We start from the raw sequence: 18895 nt of genomic DNA, 5'->3' as shown, positions 1-18895 counted from the left end.
TGTCATATCCACAAATACTTGATTCACAACACCAGACATGATCCAGAGAATCCACAATAAGGCAATGACCGAACAGCGAGGCATTCCCAGGGAGAGAGTACAGCTCATATAACAATAAATATGGCATTGAAGAAAATATCAGCTCTTTGGATTCTAAAGCTTCTGACATTTGATCAAAATAATAAAAGCGACATCATGTTTTGTGATCAATCTTGCTCTGTTTGGAGCTGATCCAGAAAGGTTCTTGCAACGTTTTGTGACAATGGATGAAACCTGGGTTCAACACTTCCAGTCTAAACAACAATCAAAACAGTGGAAGCATATGACATCACCACCACCAAAGAAAACGGAGGCTGTCCCTCCAGCTGGAAGGGTTATGGCCACCGTGTTCTGGGATGCCGAGGGTGTCATCATGGTGTACTATTTTCCAAAAGGCAGACTATAAACTGGGCGTATTGTGCTGCACGTTGAGGAAATTACGGGATGAAATTAAGATTAAGAGACGTGGGAAGCTGGGAATGCACATGCTCTGCCACCAGGACAATGCCCAGTGCACACATCAATCATTGCCATGGCAACAACGCCTTCAACACCCGCCTAAATTTTCTGATATGCCTCACACCTCCATCTGTTCCCAAACATGAAGAAAGCTCTAACGCTACAGATGGAACCTATTTCGACTCGACCGATGAGTGAGTGAGTGAGTGAGTGAGTATGGTTTTACGCCGCTTTTAGCAATATTCCAGCAATATCACGGCGGGGGACACCAGAAATGGGCTTCACACATTTTACCCATGTCGGGAATCGAACCGGGGTCTTCAGCGTGACGAGCAAACGCTTTAACCACAAGGCTACCCGACGGCCCCGAATCGACCGATGATGTCATAGTAGCTGTGGAGAACTTTTTGGACAGCCAGGACTTCAATGTAACAGGGATACAATTCCTCCAACAGTCTTGGCTGGTTGGCTGGTTTGTTGTTTAACGCCGCACTCAGCAATATTCCAGCTATATGGCGGCGGTCTTTAAATAGTCGAGTCTGGACAAGACAATCCAGTGATTGACATCATGAGCATCGATCCACGCAATTGGGATCGATGACATGTATCAACCAAGTCAGCGAGCCTGACCACTTGATCCCGTTAGTCGCCTTTTACAACAAGCATAGTCGCCTTTTACGGCAAGACAGTGCTGGCAAAAGTTGGCATTGTGGAAGGGTATTACGTTAAAGAATAAATCATGGTAATTTCGTTAGGTCAAGTCTTTCTATGTGAGCTTCAGCATTTCTCTACAATTTATGTTTGTTTCTTTGTTGTTTAACGCCACACTCAGAAATATTCCAGGCATATGACGGCCCAACCAAGTCAGCGAGCCTGACCACCCGATCCTGTTAGTTGCCTCTTGCGACAAGCAATGTCGCCTTTTACGGCAAGGATGGGTTGCTGAAGACCTATTCTAACCCGAAATCTTCTCTATAACAACTCGTATCCTACGCTACACTGAGTAGCAAAAGAATCTGTACCTTTCTCGGTTGACTTTATCATATGTTTGTTTTCAATTGAAAATATCTTAGGTTATCCACATTATATCCAATTAATTAACTGTGTTGTTGCAGCTCTTAAAGAATACTTCTTCTTGGTTTTATTCTTTTTTTTATAGAAACTTATTTAAAACTTTTAAAAAGTATAAAGAAGAATTTTCATCATATACACCTGCTGGTGGCTATCGTGGACATTTTATCTTTGAAAATCAATAAATTTGCTTTTTTTCGGCACAAATTTACATCTCAAACGTGGTAGGGATCGTGGTTGCAAATTCATTTATTACCCCAGTCTCCGTTGAACCAATCTATTTTTACACAAAATTACCCACCCACGGATTACTTTTTACAAACTGTTGCAGGAATGAGTGATGGTTAGTTAGGCATAATCAAATTTAATCGCAGTTCTTCTTTTTTTCAATTATATAAAAAAGAAACTTAATGCATGTTCTTGAACTTAAAATTTGCAAACAAGGGAATTGGTGCCTTAAATTTAAATAACAATTTCAGACAAAAAACAGTTACCCAAAATGTTCCACAATATTTCAAAGTTCATTGCCACCAACAATTTCATTTTACCATACGAGCACCATTTCACTCAGGTTGCTGGGTTATAGGTAGTGCTGTAGAGGGTCGTGAGGTAAATCTCACTACTTGTGGCTGCCAAGACTCATCACACTGTCTACCAACCTGTAGGTCATGTAATCACAAGTGACTTCTCTGTTGTTGACAATAACAACCTCTGTCTGTTATTTAAATCAGGACCAAAATATCGTGAGCAACCTCCTTCCAATTGGGATCACAACTTTACAAATCATTATGGATGTTGTCGAAGCATATGCCAATAAATGGGCCAAAAGAGAAGAGGAACCTGCTGAATGTCTTTCAACAAGTCAGTGCGGGATACTGTCATTGGTAGAATGCACAAACTGAAAAAACGAGGAAACAGATATGGAAAACACACCCATTCTGTCCCAGCCAGCTGTCATCCAAAGTCTGGCTGTCCTACATGGAAAGTTTGTAGTTGTTCCATCTGACAAGTAACATGCATCAACCAAGTCAGCGAGCCTGACCACCCGATCCCGTTAATCGCCTCTTACGGCAAGCATAGTCGCCCTTTTACTGCAAGCATGGGTTGCTGAAGACCTGTTCTACCCCGGATCTTCACGGGCCGAGGTTCTATAGTGCTGACCAGGACGTCATTTGGAAGCCACAGCACAAATTTGATGATTCAGCAGGTATATGTGACACACAGTCATCATCATCAAAAACAATGAACACAAACGGTAGACAGAATTACTAATATTTCAAATGTCAAATACATTCGTCTTGTTGATGATTCAGCAGGTATATGTTATACGCTGCTGTATCGCTGATGTTCCTGACACACAGTCGTCAGCATTAAAAACAATAATCGAGCCTGGACCAGAAATTTCAGTGATTGACAACGTGATTGGGATCGATGACATGCATCAACCAAGTCAGCGAGCCTGACCTCCCGATCCCGTTAGTCGTCTCTTACGACAATCATAGTCGGCTTTTACAGCAAGCATGGGCTACTGAAGACCTATTCTACCCCGGATCTTTATTGGCAAGCTCAAGCTTCAGGTATATCGATGATCTGATATCGTTCAATAATCATCGAATACCCAATCTCCTTCCACTGATTACCGACCGCCTCTGTGGTCTAGTGGTAGAGCGTCCGCCCGGAGAGCGGAAGGCCCGGGGTTCGATCCCCGGCCGTGTCATACCAAAAGACGTTAAAAGATGGTACTTGTTGTTACCCTGTCTGGCGCTCGACATTAAGGGGCTTAAACAAGGACTGGTCGGCTCGGAGTCAGTATACTGTGTCTGAGTGGGGTATTCATGTTAAACTGCGGCATGGTATCTCAGTGAGCTAGCACGATAAATCGGCATCAGTCCGGACTAGTACAAGCAGCCACACAAACACATACACGTACATGCACGTCGCTATATAAGTGCAATAATCTTGGACGCGCCGTTAAACCCAATTTCACCTCACCTCCGCTGATTACCCACCTGAATTGGAAATAAGGCGACCAATGAGGCCGCCTCATCTGTTTCATATTTGGATCTATGCATACAGATTGAGTGACAAAACTGACAAGACAAGAGGGATGACTTCAGGAATCCCAAAGTCATCTTTCCCTACATGTCCAGCAATATTCCAGCAGCTCCTGCTTTAGGTACTACTTTTCACATCTTCTGATGTACAATAGATGCTCTTCCCACCAAGATTTCAAAGAGGCTTTCAGAAGTTTGATCAAGGTTACAACATTCAAGGACTCAGTAAAGCTTTCAAAACATTTTATGGTAGACATGTGGAGGACACTTCCAAATTTGACGCATCACTGCAAGAATGATATTCGATGCAATCCACTATTGTGACTTGTACCATATGTTCCCGTATTTTTTCAGGTAAACAATTGTCATTATCGCGAGCTCCTGAAATAATCTGTATTTGGAAGTGATTCATAGACACCTGCTCATGATATAGTCAGAATCGTACGATGGACTCTACGTTTAGCATAGATGTCTTATGGATATTGAAAGGATGTTGTCGCTTTGCACAGTATGTGACTTATGTTCTTTAAAAAGGTCGGTCACTCTTAGCATTGTGGTAAAATCCTGCATACACCAGACAAAATGAGAGCAGGAATAAGGAAGGATGCCAACCACCTTTTGGTACGCCAGGGGCCACTGCCTTTCAAGAAGTATTCTTGTTGCTTTGGGTGCCATGAAATGTTTATCTCGTAAAGGGATGACAATATTTCAGTGTTGAAATTTATTTTTCGTCTTTCTTTCTTGCAAAGAATAACAAATCAATGAGATATTTAGCCTTTAGCTAAGCTTATGAGAGAGGCCACATGTGGAGGCCCCCGTGCAAATCCGGGTAAGAAGAGGTAGAAGCGGTCTTCAGACAGTCAGTCAGACTCGCTGATTTTGCATATGCATCGTATCACAATTACGTAGAGGGAGCACGAGTGGCCCAATCGTCTATGGCGCCGCGATTCGCTGTGCAGAGTTGCTTCCCTAGGACACGCCAGAAACCTATGATTGTGGGTTCGAATCACGGTTCGCCCCGATTATGTTTCTAGGTTTGTCAGCACCATACCCGTGCTCGTTGGTTTCACCGAAGTGGTAAACGTCTGAAACCTGCATTACTTCGGGCTTTCCTCCCACATTAAGCTGACACGTCGTGATATAACTGTAATACTGTCAAAACCGGCGTTAAACCCCACTCACTCACTCAATTACGTAGACCGATACTTATGATGTCAGTCACTGGATCTCCTGGTCCAGGCTCGATTATGTACAGACCGCTGTCATATACTTTTAGCTGGAATAGTGCTGAGTGGCGTAAAACATAAATGATCGCCTGGAATCACCTCGGCGCCTTACCAAATTATCCTCGTTAAAAACAAGCAAACTGTTTTGGTGGCATTTAATTCAAGTCCAATTGACTTGTTGAAAGGATTTCTCCGAGAAACAATTGTTTGAAAGCAGGCTGGCGCATCATTTCCTACCCCTGGGGAATCATCACTAACATCCGAGTCCTCAACGGGGAGACTCAACCTTCTCAATTGAAGATGAAATGTTCAACAAAACTTTGTCGTTTTCTGGCATGATAATGTCGTTTAAAATGTCACTTCAGAATACTGCCCATGTTGGTATAGGCTGTTGGTACAGTTCTATGTATAAACAATGCCATGCCTCTCCTGGTAGCCACTTTACAGTTCGGGGTTTCAAATGATATTTGAAAACGCATGTTTTTCACACCATGCAAATGTTAAGTAACGGACAATTACAGCTTTATGTCGATTATTTCACTTTGTAATAACGTCTGCAGTTACAAAGCAGTTATTTGTTTCGTATGTATCGCAAATACAGTAAACTACGGTTATAACGAACTCATAGGGACTACTAATTTTAGTTCGTTATAACTGTAGTTCGTTATAAGCATATATACAGCATAACTACAGCAAATAGTCGGGACTAAAAAGTAAGTTCGTTATATCTGTCAGTTCGTTATAAGCGTGTTCGTTATAACCGTATCCTATATCTAGAATAAACAAATTATATCATTGTATATTATATTACATAATTCATGCTTTGTATTCCCAACATATGATGTGTACGATACGGAAACACACGAGGGTAATAAAATCTTCATAATTTAATGTCATCCTTATAAAAGCGAAGTTCAAGACATAGTTTATTCACTAAGGCTTCTTTAGAAATAGCGTAGGAATACAATGTCTGAGTAAACTGTCTCATGTATTATAGAGTGCCAAAGCGACTTGCAGCCATGTTTGTTTTCATAAGCACTCACACGACGGGAAGCCTAGATCCACTATTGGGGAACGATTTGCAAATATCTTTCAGCAAGTTTGTTTGTTTGTTTGTTTGTTGTTTAACGCCGCACACAGCAATATGACAAAATAAAATAATCGAGTCTGGACCAGACAATCCAGTGATTGACATCACGCGCAATATTGGGATCGATGACATGAAACAACCAAGTTGGCGAGCCTGACCACCCGATCCCGTTAGTTGCCTCTTATGACAAGCACAATAGCATTGGTTGCGGAAGACCTAGTCTATCCCGGCTCTTCACGGGTCCTTTTAGCAAGAAGGCATCTCATCATGTATTGAGTTAATTAAAGGTTGTTGCTAACTGACCTTATTTGCATGTTGATAGAATCGTGTAAAAGGGGAACCCTGATCCACCTCCTGGTCCTAACTTTCTGAACGGAACTTGAATTTAGAATCAGTTCTTTGTGAGACAATGTCTCTATATTATTAGGGCAATCATTAAATGTTAAGTTAGCAGACAAACAAAGAAGTGTTTGAACGACTGGAACCCAACTTTCTAGACTACCTAGAGCCTAGTGCCCCTAAGAATTAAATCAATCAAATTGTTCAAACAAAGTGAGGGAATGAGTGAGTATACTTTTACGCCGCTTTTAGCAATATTCCAGAAATATTACGGCTTGGGACACCAGAAATGGGCTTCACACATTCTACTATGTTGGGACAGAGCCCGGGCCTTCGGCGTGACGGGCGAACACTTTCACCACCGTCCCTCCAGCTTGAAGAATATCTGCGAAGCAAAATTCGTTAGGAATTTGATTTGGAGAAAAAGTTCTGCTATGAAAGGGTTTGCAGACGCACTGTCTATCCATCGCACTCTTTGCTCGCGTGTTAGACATGGGAATTTACGTCATGCGCTGCCCAGAGTGGCACAATATCGTCATGCTGATGTCAAGAAAAAAATCACAGCTGTGAAAGTTTAAAACACTTTAACGTTTTATTCTTACTCTAAGCATGTTCGTGAAAACACAACGCCATTTACTGACTGACTCTGATTGCCTGAGTGACGTAACTTCTCACCACCCTGGGCTCTGTTGCGCCATCTGGTGGCGGATTTGGCAGTGTGGTCTCAGTACCGGAAGTCGTCTGCTCCAGAAACAAGACGAGTGATTGATAGATTGGGTGCATTACCGGCCGTTATACCATAACACGGGCCTGCTTGTTTGGATAAATTATTCATTGCGGAAAGTGAAATTGAGAGGTGTTGCACCACTATAACCAATCTGTCCTTTCACGCGGGGCAATACCAACAAAATGTACATATGTGCAGAATCGAACCCGCGCCGAGCTTTATGGGTGATAAGCAAGCACATTAACCACGTGAATACCGTGCTAATTACCCCCGGCCTCCCGTTACCTTATCGATGATACTTTAGTACTGGCTTCCATACCATCAGCGCTAATTACTGTAATGTGTGGGCTTCCATTGTCTATTGTTAATCACCTTTCAACGCCAATCATCTGTTGGCTTCCCTTGTAATTTTCCACCTTTTGTTATCCCCCCAACCCTCAACTACCAACCCCAAACAACGTTCTCAAAGTCTTCGTAAAGTAGGTCTAATTGCTGATCAAACTTGCTTGATAATCGACAGTGAAATATACTTCATTAGTATGATTATTAAAGTTACTATAGATAAAAAGACAAACACTATTAAAGCGATTTAAACAAACATTTTAATCTAGAGTCGAATTAATGTCGTAGTGCATATGTCATTACACTAAAAATATGTTATTGGCCTGATGATTAAATTCTGTTTTCGAAAAATAATGTTTTTCTTTCTATTTTTACTAATACCACCCTGGGCAATAACAAAGGCATTGTTTTGAGACTAAACTAGGACGCGAAGCTTGGGATTCGATTTACAGCGAGGAGATAATGTCATTGCTTCTATGTCCTTCAATACCATTTCTGCTGTAGGCGGAATGAGTCGCCAGGGAATCGTCGATATAAAACAGAATGAGGCGACAGATATAGGTGAATTGTCTCTGAATAAGTATGTAAATGTGTTTCTGCTGTCCTTGTATACAGAACGTCATATTTCACTTATTTCATATATCCTTTGTTGACAATGATTTATACTGCCGCGGTTCGGGATTTTGACCCTTTCCTGGGGACAATAGGTGGTTGGAATAAAGATATTTTTTTTAAAATAGAACGGTCTTGACACTTTCAATTCATAATTGTGATGCCATTTCTTAAATATGAATAACAGAACGAGTTTTAATACAAAAAGATGATTTGGTTGTCATATATTTCTATTGAATATAATACATTGACATTGTCCAGATCACTAGTGAAAAATGATAAGACCTATTCACGTTACAGTTTTAATGTGTTTTGAGAAATATTGCATTGTTCGTGGAGATAATATAATAATGAACTGAAAACTGGTCCTATTAAATACATTATTTGAGATGAATATTATTCGTATTACCCGGTCAAATAGAACGTTCGCAAATATTTTCATCATAGTATTCGTGTATGACATTCAAGTGTAATGTGAAGTGAGGTTAAATGGGGTTTAACATCGCGTACAATAGTATTGTTCTCATACAGCAACGTGCAAACACGTATGTATGTGGTGCTTGTACTAGTCCGGACAAATGCGAGCCCACTGAGATACCATGCCGCACTCAGACGCAGTATTCTGAATCCGCGCCTATTAGTCCTTGGTTTAGCCCCCTTTAACCCGAGCGCCAGGCACGGTAACAACATGTACCATCTTTCAACGACTTTTGGCATGACGCGGCCGGGATCGAACCCAGGACCTTCTGCTCTCCGGGCGGGCGTTTTAAGTGTAATGATTTAGTTCCAATAATAAATAGCACAAAAGTAAGAATGCTGAATGTAAATATTATCCTAGAGAACATCAAGATTCCTCTATGATTATTCTTTGCATAGGGCGGTGGGGTAACCTTGTAGTAAAAGGCGTTCCTCGTCACGCCGAAGACCCGTGTTCGATTCCCCACATGGGTACAATGTCTGAAGCCCATTTCTGATTTCCCCCGGCTTGATATAGCTGGAATATTGCTGCAAACCCATATTCATTTACTCACTATATTTTGTGATAACATGATGACAAAATGACAACATACATCATAACCATATGTTTTTTTAAACAGGAGGATATATATTTATTTGTAGCATGCTTATATAGTTTCTACAGTCAGCAGTATATGGCGATGTATAGTGGTTGATAGCATGAGCAGCGAATAACGACGACAGACAATACAACCACCCAATGCCTATGTCAGGAGGCTCCTTCGTCAATACTGGTGACGATAGATAGAGAATCTCAGGTCAATACTGGTGACTATAGATAGAGAATCTTAGGTCAATTCTGGTGATAAAAAAAAAGAACATGTCAGGTCAATACTAGTGACGATAAATAGAAAACGTCAGGTCAATACTGGAGACGATAGATAGAGAATCTCAGGTCAATACTGGTGACTATAAATAGAGAATCTCAGGTCAATACTGGTGACGATAGATAGAGAATCTCAGGTCAATACTTGTGACGAAAAAAAGAAAATGTCAGGTCAATACTAGTGACGATAAATATAAAATTTCAGGTCAATACTGGTGACGATAGATAGAGAATCTCAGGTCAACACTGATGACGATAAATGGCGAATTTCAGGTCAATACTAGTGACGATAAAAGTTTAAATCTCCTGCCGAGTAGTTTAAACTTTGATCAACGAGTGACCGAGTAACCGATGACTAAAGGCAATACAGTGGATGTATTGGTGACGTGTCTTTCGGTCTTGAAGGCAATACGGAGATGTATTGGTGACGTGTATGTCGGTCGTGAAGGCAATACGGCGGATGTATTGGTGACGTGTCTGTCGGTCGTGTAGGCAATACAGTGGATGTATTGGTGATGTGTCTTTCTGTCGTGAAGGCAATACGGTGGATGTATTGCTGACGTGTTTGTCGGTCGTGAAGGCAATACAGTGGATGTATTGTTGACGTGTCTGTCGGTCTTGAAGGCAATACGGAGATGTATTGTTGACGTGTATGTCGGTCGTGAAGGCAATACAGTGGATGTATTGTTGACGTGTCTGTCGGTCGTGAAGGCAATACAGTGGATGTATTGTTGACGTGTCTGTCAATCGTGAAGGCAATACGGTGGATGTATTGTTGACGTGTTTGTCGGTCGTAAAGGCAATACAGTGGATGCATTGTTGACGTGTCTGTCAGTCGTGAAGGCAATACAGTCGATGTATTGTTGACGTGTCTGTCGGTCGTGAAGGCAATACGGCGGATGTATTGTTGACGTGTCTGTCGGTCGTGAAGGCAATACAGTGGATGTATTGTTGACGTGTCTGTCAATCGTGAAGGCAATACGGTGGATGTATTGTTGACGTGTCTGTCGGTCGTGAAGGCAATACAGTGGATGTATTGTTGACGTGTCTGTCAATCGTGAAGGCAATACGGTGCATGTATTGCTAACGTGTCTGTCGGTCGTGAAGGCAATACGGCGGATGTATTGTTGACGTGTCTGTCGGTCGTGAAGGCAATACGGCGGATGTATTGTTGACGTGTCTGTCAGTCGTGAAGGCAATACAGTGCATGTATTGTTGACGTGTCTGTCGGTCGTGAAGGCAATACGGCGGATGTATTGTTGACGTGTCTGTCAATCGTGAAGGCAATACAGTGGATGCATTGTTGACGTGTCTGTAGATCGTGAAGGCAATACAGTGGATGTATTGTTGACGTGTCTGTCGGTCGTGTAGGCAATACGGTGGATGTATTGTTGACGTGTCTGTAGATCGTGAAGGCAATACGGTGGATGTATTGCTGACGTGTCTGTCGATCGTGAAGGCAATACAGTGGATGTATTGTTGACGTGTCTGTAGATCGTGAAGGCAATACGGTGGATGTATTGCTGACGTGTCTGTCGATCGTGAAGGCAATACAGTGGATGTATTGGTGATGTGTCTTTCGCTCGTGAAGGCAATACGGCGGATGTATTGCTGACGTGTGTGTCGCTCGTGAAGGCAATACGGCGGATGTATTGCTGACGTGTGTGTCGCTCGTGAAGGCAATACGGCGGATGTATTGCTGACGTGTCTGTCGGTCGTGAAGGCAATACGGCGGATGTATTGGTGACGTGTCTGTCGGTCGTGAAGGCAATACGGCGGATGTATTGTTGACGTGTCTGTCGGTCGTGAAGGCAATACGGTGGATGTATTGGTGACGTGTCTGTCAGTCGTGAAGGCAATACAGTGGGTGTATTGCTGACGTGTGTGTCGGTCGTGAAGGCTATACAGTGGATGTATTGGTGATGTGTCTGTCGGTCGTGAAGGCAATACGGCGGATGTATTGTTGACGTGTCTGTCGGTCGTGAAGGCAATACAGTGCATGTATTGGTGACGTGTCTGTCGGTCGTGAAGGCAATACAGTTGATGTATTGGTGATGTGTCTGTCGGTCGTGAAGGCAATACGGCGGATGTATTGTTGACGTGTCTGTCAATCGTGAAGGCAATACAGTGCATGTATTGGTGACGTGTCTGTCGGTCGTGAAGGCAATACGGTGGATGTATTGGTGACGTGTCTGTCAGTCGTGGAGGCAATACGGCGGATGTATTGGTGACGTGTCTGTCGGTCGTGAAGGCAATACAGCGGATGTATTGGTGACGTGTCTGTCGGTCGTGAAGGCAATACGGCGGATGTATTGGTGACGTGTCTGTCGGTCGTGAAGGCAATACGGTGGATGTATTGGTGACCGGTGTCTGTAGATCGTGAAGGCAATACAGTGCATGTATTGGTGACGTGTTTGTCAGTCGTAAAGGCAATACGGTGCATGTATTGGTGACGTGTCTGTCAGTCGTGAAGGCAATACGGTGGATGTATTGGTGACGTGTGTGTCGATCGTGAAGGCTATACGGTGGATGTATTGGTGACGTGTCTGTCAGTCGTGAAGGCAATACAGTGGGTGTATTGGTAACTAGTCTGTAGATCGCGAAGGCAATACGGTGCATGTATTGGTGACGTGTCTGTCGGTCGTGAAGGCAATACGGTGGATGTATTGGTGACGTGTCTGTCGGTCGTGAAGGCTATACGGTGGATGTATTGGTGACGTGTCTGTCAGTCGTGAAGGCAATACGGTGGATGTATTGGTGACGTGTCTATCAGTCGTGAAGGCTATACGGTGGATGTATTGGTGACGTGTCTGTCGGTCGTGAAGGCAATACGGTGGATGTATTGGTGACGTGTTTGTCAATCGTGAAGGCTATACGGTGGATGTATTGGTGACGTGTCTGTCGGTCGTGAAGGCAATACAGTGCATGTATTGGTGACGTGTCTGTCGGTCGTGAAGGCAATACAGTGCATGTATTGGTGACGTGTCTGTCAATCGTGAAGGCTATACGGTGGATGTATTGGTGACGTGTCTGTCAGTCGTGAAGGCAATACAGTGGATGTATTGGTGACGTGTCTGTCGGCCGTGAAGGCAATACGGCGGATGTATTGGTGACGTGTCTGTCGATCGTGAAGGCAATACGGTGGATGTATTGGTGACGTGTCTGTCAGTCGTGAAGGCAATACGGTTCATGTATTGGTGACGTGTCTGTCAATCGTGAAGGCTATACGGTGGATGTATTGGTGACGTGTCTGCCAGTCGTGAAGGCAATACGGTGCATGTATTGGTGACGTGTCTGTCAGTCGTGAAGGCAATACGGTGGATGTATTGGTGACGTGTCTGTCGGCCGTGAAGGCAATACGGTTCATGTATTGCTGATGTATATGTCGGCCGTGAAGGCAATACAATGGATGTATTGGTGACGTGTCTGTCGGTCGTGAAGGCAATACAGTGCATGTATTGGTGACGTGTCTGTCAGTCGTGAAGGCAATACGGTTGATGTATTGGTGACGTGTCTGTCGGACGTGAAGGCAATACGGTTGATGTATTGCTGATGTATATGTCGGCCGTGAAGGCAATACGGTGGTTGTATTGGTGACCGGTGTCTGTCTATGTTATATACAGGACCTGTAGCCATTGATTTCAAATTTGTACTGGTATGTTAACTGATTTACGTCATGCCTCCGTTTGCCCTAACCTACCCAGACCTACTCAAGCCATGGAAAGCAGGTGCCAAGTGACGTCATCGGTGAAAATCTAAAAGAGTATTACCAACTCCGATATCAAGTCCAGAATATTTGTTTTCTTGACTTAAACAGTACGATTCAAGCATTAGTTCTGTATCTTACTACAAGAATCCGTACAACGTGACAACCATATGTTGGAAAATGTTCGCCCTCTCATCAATATATTCACACTAATAGCTAATCATACCCTTTGCCTGGATCCTTCCACTACGTAGATAAGTTACAACAGACGCTCAGGTACGAAAGTTAATCCAGGTGCAACTATGTCAGGTGGGCTGGTTCAGCTGGGGAAGGATGTGTTGCTGGTGCAGCCGGATGAACACCTGTCCCCTTCTGCTACCACGCCGTCACTGCATTACCTGAAAATGGCGTCTTGCCACATGAATCTACAGTGAATACATATACGTAGATGCGAACATATAGGGGATCTCTGTGAGGCTGACAAGTTAGTCTTTGCACACGGAAGGCGACAAATGATAGCCACAAGATGTTTCTCTGTCACGCTGACAAATTATTCTTTGCACACGAAAGACGACAAATGACAGCCACAAGGTGTTTCTCTGTCACGCTGACAAATTATTATTTGCACACGAAAGACGACAAATGACAGCCACAAGATGTTTCTCTGTCATGCTGACAAATTATTCTTTGCACACGAAAGGCGACAAATGACAGCCGCAAGATGTTTTTTCTGTCACGCTGACAAATTATTCTTTGCACACGAAAGGCGACAAATGACAGCCACAAGGTGTTTCTCTGTCACACTGACAAAGCATTTTGTTGATGTCATGTATCGCCTTTCACAAGCAATAAATGCTTTATCAGCGTCACAGAGAAACCCAGTATGATGGCACCTATACAGCTGTTACGAGGATATATGAGAATGTATGTCATTAAGCTGGTCGCGCACAGGATGTTACCTGTTGATGGTTGCCAATGACATTAGATCCGGGGTAGAATAGGTCTTCAGCAACCCATGCTTGCCGTAAAAGGTGACTATGCTTGTCGTAAAAGGCGACTAACGGGATCGGGTGGTCAGGCTCGCTGACATGGTTGATGCATGCTTATGATGTCAATCACTGGATTGTCTGGTCCAGACTCAGTTATTTACAGACCGCCGCCATATAGCTGGAATATTGCTGAGTGCAGAGTTAAACAACAAACCAATCAACCAATGACATTAGATCGTTGTTTTCACATCCAATAGCGACAGCGTCTGAAGTTCATTCACGCAACGTGAATACTGATCAATAATTGACCATTCAGGAGGGCGATATCATGCTGTGTGGACCTAACAAATTGATATTGACTGCGGCCGCAGTTAAAAACAAGAATATTTCAAATTCAACTATAATTGAATCAGACGTTACGAGACCCGTGAAGATCCTGGGTAGAATAGGTCTTCAGCAACCCATGCTTGCCGTAAAAGGCGACTATGCTTGTCGTAAGGGGCGACTAACGTATTCGGGTGGTAAGGCTCGCTGACTTGGTGGATGCATGTCATCGTATCCTAATTGCTCATGATATCAATAACTGGATTGTCTGGTCCAGATTCGTTTATTTGCAGACTGCCGTCATATAGCTGGAGTATTGCTGAGTGCGGCGTTCAACAACAAACAAACAAACATTTGTTACTGGAAGTCACAGGAAATGGTGCACAACACTCTCGCTGACTGGCTGAAAATATTTCTCTCCTTTAAGTCCATTGGCGTTATGACGCTGGGCAATACCACTTTTAATCGCACGGCAGGGTGGGTCTCAGGGTAATACCGTGTTTTAAGAAGGACATGTGACCTTCTCTCAACCAATGAAAATACGGATATAATTTATGAATGTTCTAATTGTTCATATTGTCATGTGGCAGGTTTCTAGTTCCACTCAGCGTGAAGGGTTTGACACGGGTTACTGTAAAGCAACCAAGTATCAATGTCGTTTTGCATTCATATAATAATATCATGCGTCACATCTAAATGAAATAAGACGAAAACAGATAATGCATCTATATCTATAAATGAAGCATATTATGATTATTTCAAACACTAGTTCAGACGTCCTTATTGTGCTTTCCGACAAGTGATGCAGTTCAACAACTGTTTTCCTGTGTGTTTGGTGCAATGATATTAAGGGAAGGTGAAGGTAGCTTTGTGGTTCAAGTTGTTGCTTGTCTCGCCGAAGGCCCTGGTTCGATTCCCACATCAGTACAATTTGCAATGTTGTATAAAAACTGCTGTGTATCACATGGTAATATCACTGCAATATTTCTACAAACGGCGTAAAACAATACTTGCTCCCTGTCGTTGCCAGTGCCTTTGGCGTGCCAGTATCCTATTATTGTGAGTTGGAATCTCAAAATCGCCCTGATTATGATTCTTGAAATGTTCACTCGTGGTCGTTGTTTCACGAATGTGGTAAATGTTTAAGACTCGCATCCCCTCAAACTTTGACACAGGCAGTGAAATATTTTTCAAAGTAGTCTCAATCTCATTCAAGCTCACTGTACCTTTGTGTGATATCTTATAAATGTCAGACTAGTGACATATTAGATGAGGTGAGGTGAAATGGGGTTTAACGTCGCGTCAAGGATAATTGCACTTATATAGCGACGTGCATGCACGTGTGTGTGTGTGTGGGTGTGTGTGTGTGGCTGCTTGTACTTGTCCGGACTGATGCCGATTTATCGTGCTAGCACACTGAGATACCATGCCGCAGTTTAACATAAATATCCCACTCAGACACAGTATACTGACTCCGAGCCGACCAGTCCTTGTTTTAGCCTCTTAATGCCGAGCGTCAGACAGGGTTACAACAAGTACCATCTTTTAACGTCTTTTGGTATGACGCGGCCGGGGATCGAGCCCCGGACCTTCCGCTCTCCGGGCGGACGCTCTACCACGAGAGTATAGAGGCTGTCGAGGCTACAGAGGCTATTAAGGCAAACGCTTGGAAACACACTGTAAAGTGTATTGTGCAATAAATAATATGTCAAACAGTCATGATTGTTCTTATGGTTGTAATTATACTTTGATCAAAAGCCTGAAATCCACCCTCCAGGATACACGCATGTCTTGCTTTGATGTCTCAAAGTATGCCCACTGTCAGTTGGTTAAAAAATAATGTTTGATTTGTTTTAATACATCGATTTAAGCAATCCTTGTGCACGTCTGCAGATATTCACCAAAAAGAGATTATTATGTTATGTACAAGCAATTACTTTACATGCTTGCTGTAAAAGGCGACTATGCTTGTCGTTAGAGGCGACTAACGGGATCGGGTGGTCAGGCTCGCTGACTTGGTTGATGCGTGACATCGATCCCAATTGCGTAGATCGATAATCATCAGTCACTGGATTGTCTGGTCCAGACTCGATTATTTGCAGACCACCGTCATATAGCTGGAATATTGCTGAGTGCGGCGTTAAACAACAAACAAACAAACTTAGAAGTCAGTTTGTTACACTTACCCTATACATTTCGAATTTGAATTACGAGGATAAGAACAGCAAACCACAAACTTCCTTTTGAGACAAGGCGATTGTATAACACAGAATATGTAATGTGTGTACTTTAACAATATGGAATGGATTTCATTTCTTACAAGTATGTCTATCACTAATAATTGATCATCGAAAAGCCTTTTAACCCACATATAATTGTACCAATCCCACAGTTAAAGAAATCTTTTGCAAAGTGATAATGTCCCCCTGATAGCTCTCAAATTTCATGTGACCCGTGAAGATTCCGGGGTAAAATAGGTCTTCAGCAACCCATACTTGCCATAAAAGGCGACTATGCTTGTCGTAAAAGGCGACTGTGCTTGTCGTAAAAGGCGACTAACGGGATCGGGTGGTCAGGCTCGCTGTCTTGGTTGATACATGCCATCGATCCCAATTGCGTGGATCGATGCTCATGATTTCAGTCACTGGATTGTCTGGTCCAGACTCGATTATTTACAGACCGCCGTCATATAGCTGCAATATTGCTGAGTGCGGCGTTGAACAACAAACCAAACCAAACCAAACCAAAACCAAATTACATGTATATTAAAAGCGTCTGCGCTTGTTTTGACATATATATAATTATGTTATGCATATATGATGTAATTCTCTGTATCACTATTTGTGAGCTTCCGTTCTGTTACAGGAGCCCCGCAGTTCTCCCAACGCCATGACATGAGCCAGATGAAACAGTATTGACCAAGGACACAATGAGGTTTCAGAAGGGGAATGATCTCAAACAGCGACAACATCTTTAAAAAAGGTAACCCTTACGGGACATTAACGAATTCTAACAGAACATTTGAACTGAGTATCTCTACTGTATGGAACTGTATTAGTGCTATATTCTATAATGATACTTAAATCTACGTAGAAGATACTTACATGCACGTAAATGATGCTTAGATCCACAGAAATTATGCTTACATCTACGTAGAAGATACTTCAATCTACATTGATGATACTTACGTCTCCATAGATAATGCTGACATCTGCGTTGATGATGCTTACATCTACGTAGATGATGCTGACATCTGCGTAAATGATGCTTACATCTACGTTGACGATGCTTACATCTACGTAGATGATGCTTACATCTACGTTGATGATACTTACATCTAAGTAGATGATACTTACATCTACGTAGATGATGCTTACATCTACGTAGATGATGCTTACATCTACGTTGATGATGCTTACATCTACGTAGATGATGCTTACATCTACGTAGATGATACTTACATCTACGTAGATGATGCTTACATCTACGTAGATGATGCTTACATCTACGTAGATGATACTTACATCTACGTAGATGATGCTTACATCTACGTAGATGATACTTACATCTACGTAGATGATGCTTACATCTACGTAGATGATGCTTACATCTACGTTGATGATGCTTACATCTACGTAGATGATGCTTACATCTACGTAGATGATGCTTACATCTACGTAGATGATGCTTACATCTACGTAGATGATGCTTACATCTACGTAGATGATACTTACATTTCCTTAATGATACTACTTAGAATAGACTTACATATACGTAGATGATGCTAACATCTACGTATATCATACTATAATCTATTTTGAAGAAAGTATTATCTACTATCGAAAAATATTGCTCTGAGTAACGATACGAAGATGTGAATAGAAAATATATTTTAGAATGTGGCAATAATACGCTTCCATACTACTGTCTTGCATGGTGCGTCCACAATAAGTGATTAGCCTCAAAGCAGAACGTATTTTTAAATTCCGAAATCGATCAAACAGAAAGTTAACGAAGCCATATTGCAGAGGGGTTTTATATGAGCGAGCCTAACTTCCGCCGAATATTGAGTTGAGATAGTTGGTTCCAGGTCATTGACTCCTTCTGACTTGTAACAACAATCAATATGGCGCATGTCTCCCTCTGTAATACATATTGACGTCAAAAACAGTTTCTTTGAGAAATTATGTTTCGTCGATATTCTTGTGTAAGAGCATGAACTCTGCTGTGCATTCTATCAAAGAAATAAGCCTGGGAAGAACATAGCTTGCACTAGACTTGAAATATTTCCCTAATCTACGAGTGAGTGGGTTTTCTGTCAATATGTGCCGGTCGAAGTTGACCCACGTCTTAAGCAGGTGGGAGTAGTGCTTACCTACCAAGAATCTTATTTTGGTCGAACCTACCATTTGTACCCGTTTCTGAGGCAGTTAACTGTGGGTGTTCATGTGCCGATGTTTAAACTATTATATTCCCTATGGAAAGCTGTAAACTACGTGGGGCGGTCAGGTAGCCAAGTGGTTAAAGCGTTAGCTCGTCACGCCGAAGACCCGGGCTCGATTCCCTACATGGGTA

Source organism: Haliotis cracherodii, unplaced genomic scaffold, assembly GCF_022045235.1.
Source record: "Haliotis cracherodii isolate W230 unplaced genomic scaffold, xgHalCrac1.p SCAF_24, whole genome shotgun sequence".
Lineage (NCBI taxonomy): Eukaryota > Metazoa > Mollusca > Gastropoda > Lepetellida > Haliotidae > Haliotis > Haliotis cracherodii.
Note: the sequence above shows the minus strand (reverse complement) of the source record.